Consider the following 19,562-nt stretch of genomic DNA (forward strand, 5'->3'; position numbering starts at 1 on the left):
CAGCAAAATTCATAAAAGAATCCATATATTTTCTTCTGCCATTGTGAGGTATGAAATCTGTTATTTTTGTATATATTGCACTTGAGAATGCTAATAAACCTTGTTTACAAAAAAAAAAAGAATCCAAACTGGAGAAACAGCTTAAAAATATTCTGAATATGACAAATGCTTCAATCAAAAACACCTCAGAAAAGAAAAAAGCAGAAATATGTCAAAATTCATTAAAATAATCTATATATTTTCTTCTGCCATTGTGAGGTATGAAATCTGTTATTTTTGTATATATTGCACTTGAGAATGCTAAAAAAGATTATTAAAAAAAAAAAAAAAAGAATCCAAACTGGAGAAACAGCTTAAAAATATTCTGAATATGACAAATGCTTCAATCAAAAACACCTCAGAAAAGAAAAAAGCAGAAATATGTCAAAATTCATTAAAATAATCTATATATTTTCTTCTGCCATTGTGAGGTATGAAATCTGTTATTTTTGTATATATTGCACTTGAAAATGCTAAAAAAGATTATTAAAAAAAAAAAAAAAAAAGAATCCAAACTGGAGAAAAACATAACTTCTGAATATGAGAATTGCTTCAATCAAAATCAACACCTCAGAAAAAAACACACCATCAATTCAGCAAAATTTATAAAAGAATCCATATATTTTCTTCTGCCATTGTGACGTATGAAATCTGTTATTTTTGTATATATTGCACTTGAGAATGCTAATAAAGATTATTTAAAAAAAAATATCCAAACTGGAGAAAAACATAACTATTCTGAATATTAGAAACGCTTCAATCAAAATCAACACCTCAGAAAAAAACACACCATCAATTCAGCAAAATTTATAAAAGAATCCATATATTTTCTTCTACCATTGTGAGGTATGGAATCTGTTATTTTTGTATATATTGCATTGGAGAATGCTAATAAAGATTATTAAAAAAAAAATATCCAAATTGGAGAAAAACATAACTATTCTGAATATTAGAAACGCTTCAATCAAAATCAACACCTCAGAAAAAAACACACCATCAATTCAGCAAAATTTATAAAAGAATCCATATATTTTCTTCTACCATTGTGAGGTATAAAATCTGTTATTTTTGTATATATTGCACTTGAGAATGATAATAAACCTTGTTTACAAAAAAAAAGAAAAAAAGAATCCAAACTGGAGAAAAAGCTTAAAAATATTCTGAATGCTTCAATCAAAAACAACACCTCAGAAAAGAAAAAAAGCAACAATAAGTCAAAATTCATAAAAGAATCCATATATTTTCTTCTGTTTATATATTGTATGTTGAACTTGAGAATGCTAATAAAGATTATTAAAAAAAAAAAGAATCTAAACTGGAGAAAAACATATAAATATTCTGAATATGACAAACGCTTCAATCAAAATCAACACCTCAGAAAAAAACACACCAACAATTCAGCAAAATTCATAAAAGAATCCATATATTTTCTTCTGCCATTGTGAGGTATAGAATCTTATTTTTGTATATATTGCACTTGAGAATGCTAATAAACCTTGTTTACATAAAAAAAGAACCCAAACTGGAGAAAAAGCTTAAAAAATTCTGAATGCTTCAATCAAAAACAACACCTCAGAAAAGAAAAAAAGCAACAATAACTCAAAATTCATAAAAGAATCCATATATATTCTTCTGCCATTGTGAGGTATGGAATCTTATTTTTGTATATATTGCACTTGAGAATGCTAATAAAGATTATTAAAAAAAAAAAGAATCCAAACTGGATAAAAACATATAAATATTCTGAATATGACAAACGCTTCAATCAAAATCAACACCTCAGAAATAAACACACCAACAATTCAGCAAAATTCATAAAAGAATCCATATATTTTCTTCTGCCATTGTGAGGTATAGAATCTTATTTTTGTATATATTGCACTTGAGAATGCTAATAAACCTTGTTTACAAAAAAAAAAAAGAACCCAAACTGGAGAAAAAGCTTAAAAAATTCTGAATGCTTCAATCAAAAACAACACCTCAGAAAAGAAAAAAAGCAACAATAAGTCAAAATTCATAAAAGAATCCATATATTTTCTTCTGTTTATATATTGTATGTTGAACTTGAGAATGCTAATAAAGATTATTAAAAAAGAAAAAGAAAAGAATCTAAACAGAAAAACATAAATATTGTGAATATGACAAACGCTTTAATCAAAAACAATACCTCAAGAAAAAAAGCAACAATATGTCAAAATTCACAAAAGAATCCATATATTTTCTTCTGCCATTGTGAGGTATGGAATCTTATTTTTGTATATATTGCACTTGAGAATGCTAATAAAGATTATTTAAAAAAAAAAAATAAAATCCAAACTGGAGAAAAATATAACTTCTGAATATGAGAAACGCTTCAATCAAAATCAACACCTCAGAAAAAAACACACCATCAATTCAGCAATATTTATAAAAGAATCCATATATTTTCTTCTGCCATTGTGAGGTATGAAATCTGTTATTTTTGTATATATTGCACTTGAGAATGATAATAAACCTTGTTTACAAAAAAAAAGAATCCAAACTGGAGAAAAAGCTTAAAAATATTCTGAATGCTTCAATCAAAAACAACACCTCAGAAAAGAAAAAAAGCAACAATAAGTCAAAATTCATAAAAGAATCCATATATTTTCTTCTGTCATTGTGAAGTATGGAATCTAATGTTTATATATTGTATGTTGAACTTGAGAATGCTAATAAAGATTATTTAAAAAGAATCCAATCTGGAGGAAAACATAGAAATATCCTTTCAATCAAAAACAATATCTCAGAAAAAAAAACAACAATTCATCAAAATTCATAAAAGAATCCATATATTTTTTTCTGTCATTCTGAGGTATGGAATCTGAAATTTTTGTATGTATTGCACTTGAAAATGCTAATAAAGATTATTTACAAAATCTGTCTTTCATAGTTAGATTGTAAGCTCTTTTGGACAGGGACTGTCTCTTGTGTATTTGATGTATAGTGCTGCATGCATTCGGTAGCACTATAGAAATAATAAATAGGAGTAGTAATACTGTATTTTATCTTGCTGTATGTTGCACATTCTTTTTGAACTGCTTTGAATTTGATGCTAATAAAATATAACTTATCTGTCTGATTATATTGACTTTCTTTGCATAAATCCAAAGACCACCAAAACCTGCCATTTCTATCTCTAAACTATCACCAACATCTTACCCTTCCTCTATGAGCATACCAACAAGACCCTTATCACCTCTCACCTGGACTACTGCAACTTGCTTCTCACAGCTCTTCCGCGTAACCATCTCTCTCCCATTTAATCTGTTCAAAATTCGCAGAATTTATATTCCACCAGAGTTGCTATGCTCACACTACCCCCCTCCTCAAGTAACTTCATTGGCTCAATATACAGCTCCACAAACAGTTCAAATTCCTCTTATTGACCTACAAGTGCATTCAATCTGCAACTCCTCTCTTCCTATACTCCTTGCCTGGAACTCAATTCATCGGGAAAGTCTCTCCTATTTGGACCCTTCTCCTCTGCTGCGAACTCCAGGCTATAGTCAGACATAGTATGGTGGGAACATGCATAGGCGTGGAGGCTATACATTATAGAACGTTATATGCTATGTCCTCTTCCTCTGGAATTTCCTTTTAGAAACATGATGATAGATAAAGGCCAAATGGCCCATCCACTCTGCCCATCCACAGCACCCTCTTTCTCCTCCTCTCTCTATTGGCTAAGGCTCTTAACATTGTCATCTCCTCGTTCTATAAGCTAAGGCTCTTTACACCTGTATTGTGAGGTCATAGAGCTTTATGGTTATAGAAACATGATGGCAAATAAAGGCCAAATGGCCCATCCAGTCTACCCATCCGCAGTAACCATTATCTTTTTCTCTAAAAGATTGCAAGTGACTACCTCACACCTTCTTGAATTCAGACACAGTCCCTGTCTCCATCACCTCTTCTGGGAGACTGTTCCATGCATCTACCACCCTTTCTGTAAAAAAGTATTTCCTTAGATTACTCCTGAGCCTATCACAGCTTATTTATTTTTTTATTTTTTTTAAATTTCTTACTCGCTGACATCCTACAGTTTTGAGCGAGTTACAAAGAAGCACTCATAATTAACATGACAGACATCCTATGCCCTCTCATTCCAGAATTCCTTTCAATTGAATGAGACTCAACTCATGCACATTTATGCCACATTGGTATTAAGACATCTCTATCATATCTCCCCTCTCCCGTCTTTCCTCCACAGTATTCAGATTGAGATCTTTAAGTCTGTCCCCATACGTCTTATAACAAATTGAAAAAGACTTGCCTCGTGTGTATTTATGCCAAGTAGATCATGTGAATTCCAGTAGGTAAAGCCAAGTACCTAAAGAAAAGGTTTGTAATAGTGGTGGGAGACTGCTTGTCAACACGTACGCTAGTGGAAATTTGACAAATAACTTTGAAGAGAGCCAGTACAACTGGAAGGCAGACTTGAAGGACCAAAATCATTCAGTCAGACCTGAAGAGTGCCAATACAGGAGCTTGACTGGCCTTGCAAGGCCAAAAGCATTGGAACAGTGCCATCATAGCAGGAAGATAGACTGGAAGGTCCAAAAACACCTGAGGTGGTCTTCAAAGCAGCAGGAGAGGCTAGAACATCAAAAATGTATTTATTTATTCAATTTTCTAAACCGTTCTCCCAAAGGAGCCCAGAACGGTTTACATGAATTTATTCAGGTACTCAAGCACTATTCCCTGTCTGTCCTGGTGGGATCACATTCTATAATGTACCTGGGGCAACGGGGGGATTAAGTGACTTGCCCAGGGTCACAAGGAGCATGTGGGTTTGAGCCCACAACACCAGGGTATTCAGGCTGTAGCTTTAAACACAGCGCCACACACTCCCCACAATATCACCCGTGAGCCAACAGAACCACAAGACTGAAAGGTCCTGAACATGTCATAAGTGCAACAAGGTAGTAAGACTTTCTAGATCAGCGTCCCGCAAATTATCTCGAGCTGCAGCACACTAAACGTAGTGGTTCGAGGTACCCGGAGTCATGTCAACGTTCACACCTGCGCAAAAGCCCGCTAGATGGGCCAGCAGGGAAAACGGCCAGAGAGGAGAGGCGCTGTCACCGACTGCCTGAAGGACGTGCCTCTCGCCATGAGCGGCACATCTTGTAGGCGGTTGCCAGCGCTGATGCCTCTCCTCCCCAGTGTCTCGTGGCATACCTGAAATCTCAGGAGGCACACTGATATTTATTTATTTATTTAGTCCGTCCTCCCAAAGGAGCCCAGAACGGGTTACAAGAGTACATTCAAAGTATGGGTAGGACACACTTTATGAGAAATACAGAGTTTACAACATTTACATTATAGACAAAGGGTCTTAGATGTCAGCATTTACAGACTTAGAATACAGACTTAGTAGACATGGAGGTAAAGTAGCTTTTCTTAGCAGGTGGGTGAATCTTTGATTGTTTGAGAATGTTGAAAAGGATTAGGTCCCAATTCCTGCCCCATACTTTCTCTGCCATTTGGAAGTTAGGTGCACCTGGGGACATATCTTAAAGACCAGAAATCATCTTTCAAAACATGTCCAATTTTATTGTGAGCTTTACATCTCTTTTATATCATTCTACACGAATCAGTGTTGTCAGCATGTGACGTAAATGCAAACCATATATGGACACAGGTCACATGAAACTTTAAAGAAATCAGCATTTTTCTTAGCTAGAGACTGAAGTCCACAGAGGGTGCTGTGGTCAGCAGAGCTTATCTAAAGCTGTTTGCAAATATGGCTTTATGAAAACAATTGAAGTCACTTCACAACAAGATAACACACATCTTATCAAACATCAGAGAAGGAAAAACAAACAGGGTCTGGTTTTTTTACAGCTTCAAAACACTCTATGGAAAACTACAAGACGTGTCCCTTCAATCCCCTCTTACATCATGAAAATGACATCATAAATGCACAGCATGAGCTGAAAGGGAGTGATACTCTAGATATGTCTCTCTAGGAGAGGTTTTAGGAGCTGTAATACGAATAACACAGTACATGAGCAGTCAAGACAAGAGTGCAGATAATAATAGAGATTATAACAATAAAAAGGTCTTTTACCCAACCCTGCATTCAACTAAAGTGCTGATCCCAAGAATTAGATAAATCAGAGTTACATTTGAGCTCAGCAAAGAGGTCTGCTAATTTCTGAATGTCCATAGTAGGACCTATATTGTCAGGAATAAAAGTACAACACCAGAAAGTACTGGGAAGAATTTTACAGAATTCTCAGTTAGAATCATATCTAGGGCCATACGATTTTGAAAACCATCTGAGAAGTGGAGCCTAATTGATCAGCAATACCTTGCAAGGCGTCCCTAGAGTAGTTCACAAAGCGTTGCTGATTAAAATAAATTTAATTAATCCGATCAACATTCTTATTAATAGTAATAAAGGGAATAAGGAACTCAAACCCAGCCTTAACCTGAGCTCGGGCCTTAAATTCTATCTGGGACCCCTCTTGGGACCCCTATAGCATATATGTATCCATGTGGATCAAAACAACCAAGGAGATCAGATTTATGTCGAGACAGAAAAGAGGAAAAAACCATGTGAATAGGAAGGATGCCTTTCAGAAAAATATGCAGGAGCATGATAACCTTAGCTAAAGTGCACTGGCCTATCCACTGGCTGGGTAGCTTAACAGGGAGCCAAAAGTCTCCATAGAGCCAGAAAGTATCACCTAGGGTGAAAACCTGATGCTGCAAAAATGGGGCATACCTATGAGCCAAGACAGAACAATAACCTGGGGGTAAATTACCTACAAAACTACCCTGTGTCAGATTAGAAACATGACATGTGTAATTACCCTTATAGATAGTAACGGCAATATCAAGCTTTTTCTGTCCAGATAACAAAAGGTATTTAGAAAACCACAGTGCACAAAGGGGATAGGTAAAATTAGAGGAGGTAGATAGATCCCATAAGAAAACTGATGGATCGGATAGCTAGACCCACCCTTAAACCACATGGCCATAAAGTACATACCTTCATCAGTAGGTCTAGGGTTGTCAATAGTAAGAGAAAGCTTAATAATTTGTGCAGGAACACTTTTCCTATAACAGTTTCCAACCTTATGAAGGGTCATACAAGTAAGCAGTGATTTACCATTTTGGTCCACTTTTTTTCAGAGTCTGATTTATAAACCCAGTCAGTATCAATATTCCACCCTACCGCTCCCCAAAATGCACACTTATCCCCCCAATGTGAGTCAGTAACACATATATATATATATATATGTCTTTAGTTTTTTTTAGGAATCTCTGAGGACCACCGGAGAAGATTCGACAGTGAGTGAAAGCAGTTTACTGCAATTGTTTTCTGTTCTTTGCTCTAGGAGACTTTGCGGAAAGAGAGGGCTGAGGCTGACATCGGGCAGCGTGGGGGAGACGTGAGGTAGGCCATTGAGAAGGCTTTAAACTAAAAAACAGGAGAGAGCCGAAAGTCGACAACCGGTCGATGGTACGGACATCAGGATACCAGGAGGAGGTAATCTCAAACAAAATTGGGGCAAGATCATAATGACACAAGAGGCAATGAAAAAGATCAAAGGGATACAAAAAAGAAATGTGGATAGACACATTGCGGGAGGAAGGGAGGATAGGATGGTCACCTGTCTGCCTGGAGCAAGAATAAAGGATGTGGCTAGCAGGATCACCAGGATCATAGACGGAGCAGGAGGAAAGGATACTGCAGTGCTCATTCACGTGGGTACCAATGATGTTTGCGGGAGAAAGTACAATAGGAAAAAATTGAAGGACCAGCTCCGCTCACTTGGAAGGCAGCTCAAGGTCAGGGAGGTGAAGGTGGCTTTCTCGGAAATCCTTCCGGTACCAAGAGCGGACGCAAAGAGACAAGACGAACTGAAAGCTGTGAACACCTGGATGAGGCGTTGGTGCGAGGATGAAGGCTTCGAATTCGTGCGAAACTGGATGGCATTCTAGGGTAAAAGCAGGTTATATAGAAAGGACGGACTACACCTCGCCAAAGAGGGAGTGAGAGTCCTGGCGGAGAACTTTAAGAAGGCCATTGAGAAGGCTTTAAACTAAAAAACAGGAGAGAGCCGAAAGTCGACAACCGGTCGATGGTACGGACATCAGGATACCAGGAGGAGGTAATCTCAAACAAAATTGGGGCAAGATCATAATGACACAAGAGGCAATGAAAAAGATCAAAGGGATACAAAAAAGGATGTGAGGACCACTAAATTCAGTAAATTGGCATGAACAGAACTTAAATGTATGTACACGAATGCCAGAAGCTTAGGAAACAAAATGGGCGAGCTGGAAGAATTAGCAAATAGGAAACAACTGGATATCATAGGAATAACAGAAACATGGTGGAATGAGGAAAATGAATGGGACACAGCATTGAAAGGATATAAACTATACAGAAGAGATAGGATTGGGCAAAAAGGGGGAGGTATTGCTCTCTATGTCCAGGATGAAATAGAGTCAGTTAGAAAAGGAGACACAGAAGAAAATGGTAAACTAGAGTCACTCTGGATAATGATTCCGGGACAAAAAGAAGCAGACATACATATTGGCCTCTATTATCGACCCCCGGGTCAGACTGAGGAAACAGACAACGAAATGATGGAGGAAATTATTAGTAATTGTAAATCAGGAAATGTGTCAATTATGGGAGACTTCAACTACCCAGGAGTAAACTGGAAATTGGGAACATCTAACTGCGGAAGAGAGATAAAATTCTTGGAAATGATAGGAGATTGCTTCCTTGAACAAATGGTAGTAGAACCGACAAGAGGAACTGCGATCCTGGACTTGGTCATAAAAGGCATTACTGGAAGGACAGCGGATGTAGAGGTTAAGACTCCGATAGGGACAAGTGACCACAATATGATCAATTTTACCATTGGCATCGGAATGGGGAAACCAATCAAGACTAAATCTGCGGCCTTTAACTTCAAAAAGGGGAACTACGACAGCATGAGAACCATGGTTAGAAAACGGCTCAAGAAGGGCAAAGTGGAATACCAAACAGTCGATCAAGCATGGTCTCTACTGAAAAACACCATCATAGAAGCACAGAATCTACACATTACGAGGTTATCCAAAGGAAAGCGGAAAAAGAACAAAAGTGAACCAGCTTGGTTATCCAGAGAGGTGAAAGAGGCAGTGAGGGAGAAGAGAAACTCGTTTAAAAAATGGAAAAAGGAAAAAACAATGGAGACCTGGAACTGTCACAAAAACGACCAAAAAAACTGTCACAGAGTGGTAAGAAACGCCAAAAAAGTCTATGAAGAAAGGATAACACTAGAAACCAAAAACTTCAAGCCCTTTTTTAGATATATAAAAGGAAAGAAACCAGCAAGAGAGACAGTGGAGCCTCTAGACGACCAAGAAATTAAGGGGTCAATTAAAGATGACAAACAGGTTGCCGATAAGTTAAATTCATTCTTTGCTTTGGTCTTCACAAATGAGGACATTTCATCAGTGCCAGACACAGGGAGGATATTAACCGGAGGCATAGAGGACAACCTCGAAACAGTAAATGTGACGTTGGACATGATATACGTTCAGATTGACAAACTAAAAAACGACAAATCCCCCGGACCAGACGGAATTCACCCAAGAGTATTAAAAGAACTTAAGGTGGAAATTGGTGAACTATTACAAACCGTAGCTAACATGTCAATTAGAACAGGGCAAATACCAGAAGACTGGAGAACAGCAAATGTCATCCCGATTTTCAAAAAAGGATCAAGAGGTGATCCAGGAAACTACCGACCTGTGAGCCTCACATCGGTTCCTGGGAAGATAATTGAAACACTTATTAAAGACAGCATTGTGCAACACTTGGAGGATCACAATCTAATAAGGGCTAGTCAACACGGCTTCAGGAAAGGGAAGTCTTGTTTGACAAATTTGCTACAATTCTTTGAGAAAGTGAACAAACATATGGATACTGGAGATCCAGTAGACATAGTTTACTTGGACTTCCAGAAAGCGTTTGACAAGGTCCCGCATGCAAGGCTTATGAAGAAATTACTAAGCCACGGAATAGGAGGAGAAGTGCATAGATGGATCGGTAAATGGCTAGAGAACAGAATGCAGAGGGTTAGCATAAAAGGGAAATTCTCGGACTGGGTGAAAGTGACTAGTGGAGTGCCCCAGGGCTCGGTTCTTGGGCCTATTTTGTTCAACATTTTTATAAACGATCTTGAGGAGGAAACAACATGTAATATATTATATAGTTCGCCGATGATACAAAATTATGTCGGGCAGTTGGCTCTCAAAGGGACTGCGAGGAGCTTCAGAAGGATCTGAGACAGCTGGAAACATGGGTGACTAAGTGGCAGATGAAATTTAACATAAATAAATGTAAGGTGATGCATCTAGGCAAAAAGAATAAAGAACATGAGTATAGAATGTTTGGGGTAACATTAGCAAAATGCGAACAGGAAAGGGATTTGGGGGTACTGATTGACAGAACCCTGAAGCCATCGGCGCAATGTGCGGCGGCAGCGAAGAGGGCAAACAGGATGTTGGGCATGATTAAGAAAGGGATCACGAGTAGATCGGAAGAAGTCATAATGCCACTTTATAGAGCAATGGTCAGACCACACTTAGAATACTGTGTCCAACACTGGTCTCCTTACCTTAAAAAGGACATAACTCTGCTGGAGAAGGTGCAAAGGAGAGCCACGAAACTAGTCAAAGGAATGAAAAATTTGAGCTATGAAGAACGCCTCAGGAAACTGGGACTGTTCACACTTGAGAGGAGAAGACTGAGAGGCGATTTGATAGAGACTTTTAAAATATTAAAAGGACTGGATGAAATAGATCAAGAAGCTACATTACTAACATTTTCAGATGTGACACGGACAAGAGGTCATAGACTGAAACTGGGTGGCAGCAGGTTCAGGACAAACGCCAGGAAGTTCTGTTTCTCACAACGAGTGGTGGACGCTTGGAATTCTCTTCCTGAGGATGTTGTGGCGGAGACTACTCTTCGGGGTTTCAAGCACAAGTTGGATATACACCTTCTTGCAAATCATATTGAGGGATATGGTAATTTTAGGTTTTCATAATAGAGAACCTAAACGGGCCGCCGCGAGAGCGGATCGCCGGACTTGATGGACCTCGGTCTGATCCGGTGAAGGCATTTCTTATGTTCTTATGACCAATGGCACAGCCTTGGTATATCAATTGATGAACAGTCCACAATGTTACAATACTCAAAAGAGAAGGTGGCAACTTGCACACTGCTGGAATTATACCAAAGGGTAGCATACTGTCTGTCTTTCTGGATTCCAATTGAAGGACAGCCTTTGTGAGGGAGTAGTCCAGCTTGACGACGTGTTTGCAAAGAGGTGCCGGGGGTGCTATTTACAGCAGGAGTGTCATTTACAGATGGGTATGGGCAGAAAGTGTCGTGGACCCAGAACACATCATCCCTGTAGACCCAGTTAGAAATAATCCATACAGGGAGAAAAACTAGCAGCAGCGTTGCCAGTAAGAGAATGATAAAGTTGGTAGAATGCTGCAATGAGATCATCATGTTGTTCCACTGGAGGAGGTGAAATCTGCACAGGGAAGACTTGCTTCTGGGGTTTTAGGTTAACCCTCTTCAAGCGACTTGCGTGGATCCAAACAGGAAACTTCTCAGTGAGTGCAGCGGGCCTGGTCACAGCGATCACAGTAGTTGGAAGGCCAAAGGGGAAATCCGTCTGCTTCCGATCCTTGGAAAGCTTCTGGACAATCACCAGGCTGGAAAAAATGGGTAGGAATCTGTGGAGAGAAAAAAGAAGTGCAAGACACATTTTTTTGAACAAGCCCTAACAGAGAGCCGGGACAGAGAGGGTAGGAAGGGAGGGGGTGTAGCATTATATACTAAAGATGACATTAAGGTCACGAGAATCTCAGATGTCCAGTATACTGGGGAATCCCTTTGGGTTAATTTGGCCAGAGGGAAGGACAAATGCTTGTATCTTGGCGTAATTTACAGACCCCCAAGACAACAGGATGACCTGGATATGGAAATAATCGAAGATATAGAAAATATCACCTTGCGTGGGGACACAGTATTGCTAGGTGACTTCAACATGCCTGATGTGGATTGGGTTACACTTACCTCTGCTTCCGGCAGCAGCAGGAGGCTATTAAACTCTATGAAAGGAGCAAGCCTCAGGCAACTGGTGTTGGAACCGACAAGGGATCAGGCAATACTGGACCTGATACTTACCAATGGAGAAAGTGTCACAGAGGTCTCGGTGGGCGACACATTGGCCTCCAGTGACCACAACATGGTATGGTTCAATATCAGGAAAGGTTTCACTAAATCTACTACACTAACCAATGTCCTCAAATTCAAGGACACAAATTTCAAAGAAATGGGAGACTTCGTTCACCAGGAGCTACAAAGCCAAGAAGAAACCGATAATGTGGAAGACATGTGGTCGACTTTGAAAGCAACCATACAAGAAGCAACAAACCGCTATGTAAAATCAGTAAGTAAACGGCGAAGGAACAATAAGCCACAGTGGTTTACTGCGGAGATCTCAGACCTGATCAAGGAGAAGAAAAAAGCATTCATCTCTTACAAACAATCAGGGAAGCAGGACTCTAGAGCAGACTACCTGGCCAAATCAAAAGCTGTCAAAACAGCAGTCAGGGAGGCTAAATTCCTCATGGAGGAGTCTCTAGCAAAGAACATCCAGAAGGGAGATAAATCCTTCTTCAGGTATATCAGTGATAGAAGAAAAAACTCAGGCGGGATTGTACGTCTTAGGAAACCTGACGGAGACTATGTGGAAAAGGATTCGGAAAAAGCCCAGCTATTAAATGAATACTTCTGCTCAGTCTTCACCCGAGAAGCGCCAGGGCTCGACCCTCAGCTACAGACAAGGGTTGGCTCAGTTGACCCGTTTAGTAACTTTGAGTTTACGCCCAGCAGTGTCTACGGTGAGCTGTCAAAGCTCAAGGTTAACAAAGCAATGGGGCCGGACAACCTGCACCCCAGGGTGCTTAGGGAGCTGAGTGATGTCTTGGCGGAGCCACTGTCCGCGCTCTTCAACCTCTCCCTTAGTACAGGCAGCGTCCCGTTGGACTGGAGGACGGCTAACGTCATTCCACTCCACAAGAAAGGCTCAAAGATGGAGACAGCAAACTACAGACCAGTGAGTCTAACATCGATAGTGAGCAAACTAATGGAAACTCTAATCAAACACCAATTAGATAAGATCCTGGATGAGGAGAATCTACGGGATCCCCGACAACATGGATTTACTAAGGGGAGATCCTGCCAATCCAACCTGATCAGCTTCTTTGACTGGGTAACGGGGAAGCTGGATATTGGGGAGTCCCTGGACATCATGTACCTGGACTTTAGCAAAGCATTCGATAGCGTACCACACCGCAGGTTACTGAGCAAGATGAGTTCTATAGGATTAGGTAACACATTGACGAAATGGGTTGGGAGCTGGCTTGGAGGTAGGCTCCAAAGGGTGGTGGTGAACGGCACCCCGTCCGAAATGACGGAGGTGATTAGTGGAGTACCACAGGGCTCAGTCTTGGGCCCAATCCTATTCAACATCTTTATAAGAGACTTGGCAAAAGGGCTTCGAGGTAAAATAACATTATTCGCCGATGACGCCAAACTGAGTAACATAGTGGGCAAATGCACAACAGACGAAGATTCAGTGCCCGACAACATGATGCACGACCTACTCCTACTGGAGCAATGGTCTAGGACATGGCAACTCAACTTCAATGCCAAAAAATGCAAAGTTATGCACCTGGGCAGCCAGAATCCATGCAAGTCTTATACCCTTAATGGCGAGATCCTAGCAAAAACGGTAGCAGAACGAGACTTGGGGGTAATCGTCAGTGAGGACATGAAGTCTGCCAATCAAGTGGAGCAGGCTTCGTCCAAGGCAAGACAAATCATGGGCTGCATACGAAGGGGTTTCGTCAGTCGTAAGGCGGAAGTCATTATGCCATTGTATAGATCCATGGTGAGGCCCCACCTGGAATACTGTGTGCAATTCTGGAGGCCGCATTATCGCAAGGATGTGCTGAGACTGGAGTCGGTGCAAAGAATGGCCACCCGGATGGTCTCGGGACTCAAAGATCTACCATACGAAAAACGGCTTGACAAATTACAGCTATACTCGCTCGAGGAGCGCAGAGAGAGGGGGGACATGATCGAGACGTTCAAGTATCTTACGGGCCGCATCGAGGCGGAGGAAGATATCTTCTTTTTCAAGGGTCCCACGACAACAAGAGGGCATCCATTGAAAATCAGGGGCGGGAAACTACGAGGTGACACCAGGAAATTCTTTTTCACTGAAAGAGTGGTTGATCGCTGGAATAGTCTTCCACTACAGGTGATTGAGGCCAGCAGCGTGCCTGATTTTAAGGCCAAATGGGATCGGCACATGGGATCTATTCACAGGGCAAAGGTAGGGGAGGGACATTAAGGTGGGCAGACTAGATGGGCCGTGGGCCCTTATCTGCCGTCTATTTCTATGTTTCTATGTTTCTATAATATTTTAATGAGCTTTTGGACGTATTCCTCCTGTATCAAGGGAAGATCACTACTCTCAACTATTGAGGGTTTGTCTACCCATGGGGCGGGGAAAAGTCATCCCGTGAGAATCTCAAAGGGAGAGCAGCCAGATGTCTGTGCATACAGAAAGAGATGCTTGAAAAGCATTCCAAATATCATTCAGCAGCTGTACTCCAATGTGATCCAAATAAGAGATAGAAAACGAGAGAGAAACCATGTTGCCTGTACTGAATGTGGCAACATGTGAGATACCAGTACATTTACTTGATATAGCTATGGCAAAAGAGAGACAATATTCAGTTACTTAAGGTTCTTAATTGAACAATCCAAAAAGATATGTTTTTTCGTGCTACATATAATATTATGGCACTTCAGAGAGACCATACTGATGTACTGAATGTATTCAGAAATGTATACCGAGTGGATCATATGTAGGGAACACCACGAAATAAACGCTGTATAAAGTAAAGCTTTTTCTTAAACATATAACCCCTAACTAAACTATATTCAGAATATAAAAGCTATAAGTAAAAGACCATTGCGCAGTTAGACTAGTAAGAAGTGGAAAAAGAGCTCTAGAAATGGCCAATGTTATGTATCCTGGGGTACCCACTAAACTAAAACAAGTAGACATGACACGGACAAAACATAAAGTTTTAAGCGTGAAGCCATTACTCCATCTGTCAAGTGTGCAGGGCTGAAGTTAACTCTGCAAATAAACACATTAATATAAAAAACCAAAACAAAGAAACAATAATGTATATCATAACCATCTCATATTTGGAAAAAGGCATAAAGCTAATGTCTCTTTGGAGCGTCTCTATCTCTGCAGTGATAAAGAGGACCCTTGGAAAACATTAGAAATATCTGTGCCAAAACTGATCTGGGATGGCTATGTAAAAAACATTTAAATTAGCCACATCCTAATTTCAGCTAAAACAATAGAAAGGAATTGTGTTTTCCAATTTGTTTTCAAGTCACAAACGTGCCAGCTGTAATTATCGAGCTATATATATCTGTATCAAGGAGCAAAAGGTCAAGAATGAAAATATCACTAGCAAGAAGTTAAAATGTCGAGCGAGCACTACGATAACCAATACCATGATATTGGGCAATGAATAAGGGAGAGCTAGCAGCTGGTATGCAGGGTTTCCCCTCTTTGCACCAAAGTCCATCCAAAAGTGTGGCTTTGGGCACCTGCCAAACGCCAGGCATCAAGTTCAGAAGGGGGTAACAAAGGACTGAAGCTGTGAAAAAAGAGAGGAAGAGAATCCTATTCACCCTTGAGACCCAGGAGCCCATTTAAAAGAAGGGCTTGGACATCGTGAAAAGTGTGAAGGGTAATGGGGTGACCAAGGGTCAGAGGAGTAACCATCTCTACTACCATAGCACACATGCAGCCAGGGAACTTGAACAGGAGTGACTATAAAAAAAAAAGGCAACAGAGCGTAACTTACCGCCATGGTCTCCCTTCATGGTGTTACAATGGTCCCAAACAAAGAGATAAAACATATGGGCATAAGCAGGAAAACCCAGACCTGGGCTAGAAACCAAAGCACATCTCAAATTTCCAACATTTCATGAGTCCATCTGATAAGAGCAGTCATTTCAGAAACCAGGGTCTATCTCAGAATCTGGTCATAGAAGGAACAATCAGAGATCCATTGGCGGCAGTGACCAATCATATCAAGAAAAGTAAGCATGTCTTTCTTGGTAGCTGGGCAGGGCAGACCCAGAACAGCAGCAATGCGGAAAGTGCAGATTTTCCTCTGACCATGAGACAGGACAAAACCCAGGTATTTCACTTCAGATTTACACCAGTGCAGTTTATTTCGTGACACCTTGTGACCACACACAGACAACTATTGTAAAAGGTGCAAACTATCAGCCTGACAGGTCTCCTGAATTATGGAACACAAAAAGAGGTACAGAATGAGGACAGAACCATGAGGGGCAGTGCATGACTGTAGAATAGCCCGGAGGACAATGGAGAACAGGGGAGTCAACATAGCCCTGGGGCATTCCACATCAGGTATACTGTTGCTTAAAGGTGAAGGCAAAAAGGGGCTGAAAAGCCTCACCAACAGGGACTAAAAAAAACATTCTTTAGGACAATGACAGAAAAAAAATTGGCTGCCGATGGAATGGAGGAGAGAAAGGAAAAAACCTCAAGGACAATGGGTGCAATGAAAGTCTGGGACGAAGCGGGGGATGCCATCAGCTTTGACAACAGGATTGATAGTGTTTTTGATAATGCCGGAGGAAAGAAAAATGACAAGCAGTGGAATCTCACCGTACTGCTTGATAAAAACAAGAATGAGTAACTTCAAAGAAGCACTAATGAAATACAACATTATCAGTGAAAGCCCAAAACCGGGAAGTCTGGAAGGGGCGGCAAAAGCATTCATGCAAGGACCCTGATAATGAAAGCAAAGAACAGCGTCTGGCAGTCAAAGTGCATTTGTACTTTATAGAATTCAAACTGCCAAATAGAAAAATATGGCTTTCAGTCAGAAAGAGAAAACCAGAATCGCATTCCTTAAGGTCAGTAGCTAGATATCCAAATAAGCACAGAGAAAATGCACAACTGGCTAATCTTCTAAAAACAAAACAAAATTTTGCCAGCACAGAACACAAAGGAAGCAGCCGTAGAAGAAACGCACAGAATAAATCAGGATCAAACTATTGTATGTTCAAAAGGAAGACAAGAAATAGTGCTTGTGTACAAGCTGCGAAGGAAAGATCTTAGACTGATTCAAACAGCGCTTGCAATTCATTCCACATAACAGCATGTCCTACCTCAGTGTTAAACATATACGGGAAAGGATTGGTGACACAGAGAGATGTGAGCTGAAGGAAGAATGTCATACACACACAGCCGTACAAGTCTCATCTGTCTAGGAGGGGGAGAATCCTAAGTGCCATTATGACTCATTACAAAAACAATATAACAATGCAAAAATATTCGCTTATCTTACCTTATAAGCAAGGTACATTAATAAGAGACAATAAAATCTTATACTCTATAAAAGTTTTTTAACCTCACAAATGACAGAGTGGGCAAGGGGGTTCTTATAAATAATTTCATTCTTCCCGAAAGAATGGCAGCTGCTTATATTCACGAGGGGCGCTTACCGAAAGTACCCTGAGATTTTTCCCCAAAAACACCATAATAGAACCCAAAGCTTGAACTTAAAATAAAGGGTGGGTACAGGTCACCAATACCTGTGAGTATTAAAGAACAGAAAAAATTCAGAAATACTCACAAAATATTGGTGATATCATCTGCCCATCCCGGGCGTGCCCCCAACTGAAAAGGATTAGGTCCCAATTCCTGCCCCATACTTTCTCTGTCTCTGTCATTTGGAAGCCAGGTACCTGGGGACATATCTCAAAGACCAGAAATAAGAACATAAGAACATAAGCAGTGCCTCCGCCGGGTCAGACCATAGGTCCATCTTGCCCAGCAGTCCGCTCCCGCGACGGCCCAAACAGGTCACCTGTCTGAATCACCAGAAGGGGTCCCTTGCCACCTTGGTTTCCCATTTAAGTCCTATCTTCCCATCGAAGTCCTAACCCTCCGGTCTTGCACATGCACGACCTGGTTGGGTTTCTATACTTTTTACCTGGATACCTCTCTCAGTATCCCACGATCCCTTTATCCCTCAGGAATCCGTCCAATCCCTGTTTGAATCCCTGTACCGTACTCTGCCTGATCACTTCCTCCGGTAGCGCATTCCAAGTGTCCACGACCCTTTGGGTGAAAAAAAACTTCCTTACATTTGTTTTGAACCTATCTCCCTTCAGTTTCTCTGAATGCCCCCTCGTACCTGTTGTCCTGTCTCTATCCACCCTCTCTATGCCCCTCATGATCTTGAAGGTCTCTATCATATCTCCCCTGAGCCTCCTTTTTTCCAGAGAGAAGAGCCCCAGCCTATCCAACCTCTCGGTGTATGGGCAGTGTTCCAGCCCTCTTACCAGTTTCGTTGCTCTCCTTTGGACTCTCTCAAGTACTGCCATGTCCTTCTTGAGGTACGGTGACCAATACTGAACGCAGTATTCCAGATGTAGATGCACCATCGCTCGATTAAATGGCATGATGACGTCCCGCATCTTTATGATGCCCAGCATCCTGTTGGCTTTTTTCGAGGCTGCTGCGCACTGTGCAGATGGCTTCAGTGATGCATCCACCAGCACACCCAAGTCTCTCTCAAGTCTGCTGTCTCCCAACAATGCCCCCCCCCCAATTTGTAGTTGAACAACGGGTTCTTTTTCCCTATATGCATGACCTTGCATTTTTCCAAGTTAAAGCACATTTGCCATTTGTTTGCCCAGTCTTCCAGCTTGTCCAGGTCCCTTTGCAGGTCCTCACACTCTTCCCTGGACCTAACTCTGCCGCACAGTTTGGTATCGTCTGCAAATTTTATAACCTCTCACTTTGCCTCCTTTTCCAGGTCATTGATAAATATGTTGAAGAGTAACGGCCCCAGCACCGATCCCTGTGGCACACCGCTCGTGACTCCCCGCCAGTCAGAATATTGGCCCTTTACTCCGACCCTCTGCAGTCTACCCGACAACCAGTGCTTGATCCATCTGTGCACATCCCCTCCCACCCCGTGGTTCCACAGCTTCCTAAGCAGCCTTTCATGTGGCACCTTGTCGAAAGCCTTTTGAAAATCGAGGTATATGATGTCTATGGATTCCCCATTGTCCACCCGACTGCTTATTCCCTCAAAGAAGTACAGAAGGTTCGTTAAGCATGTCCTTCCCTTACAGAATCCATGTTGGCTTGTTCTCAGTAGGCCATTTCTCTCGATGTGCTCGCAAATGCCGTCCTTGATCATAACTTCCACCATCTTCCCTATAATTGAAGTCAGGCTCACCGGCCTGTAGTTCCCGGGGTCACCCCTCGATCCCTTCTTGAAGATAGGTGTGACATTCGCCAATTTCCAGTCCT

The sequence above is a fragment of the Geotrypetes seraphini genome, chromosome 1, assembly GCF_902459505.1.
Source record: "Geotrypetes seraphini chromosome 1, aGeoSer1.1, whole genome shotgun sequence".
Lineage (NCBI taxonomy): Eukaryota > Metazoa > Chordata > Amphibia > Gymnophiona > Dermophiidae > Geotrypetes > Geotrypetes seraphini.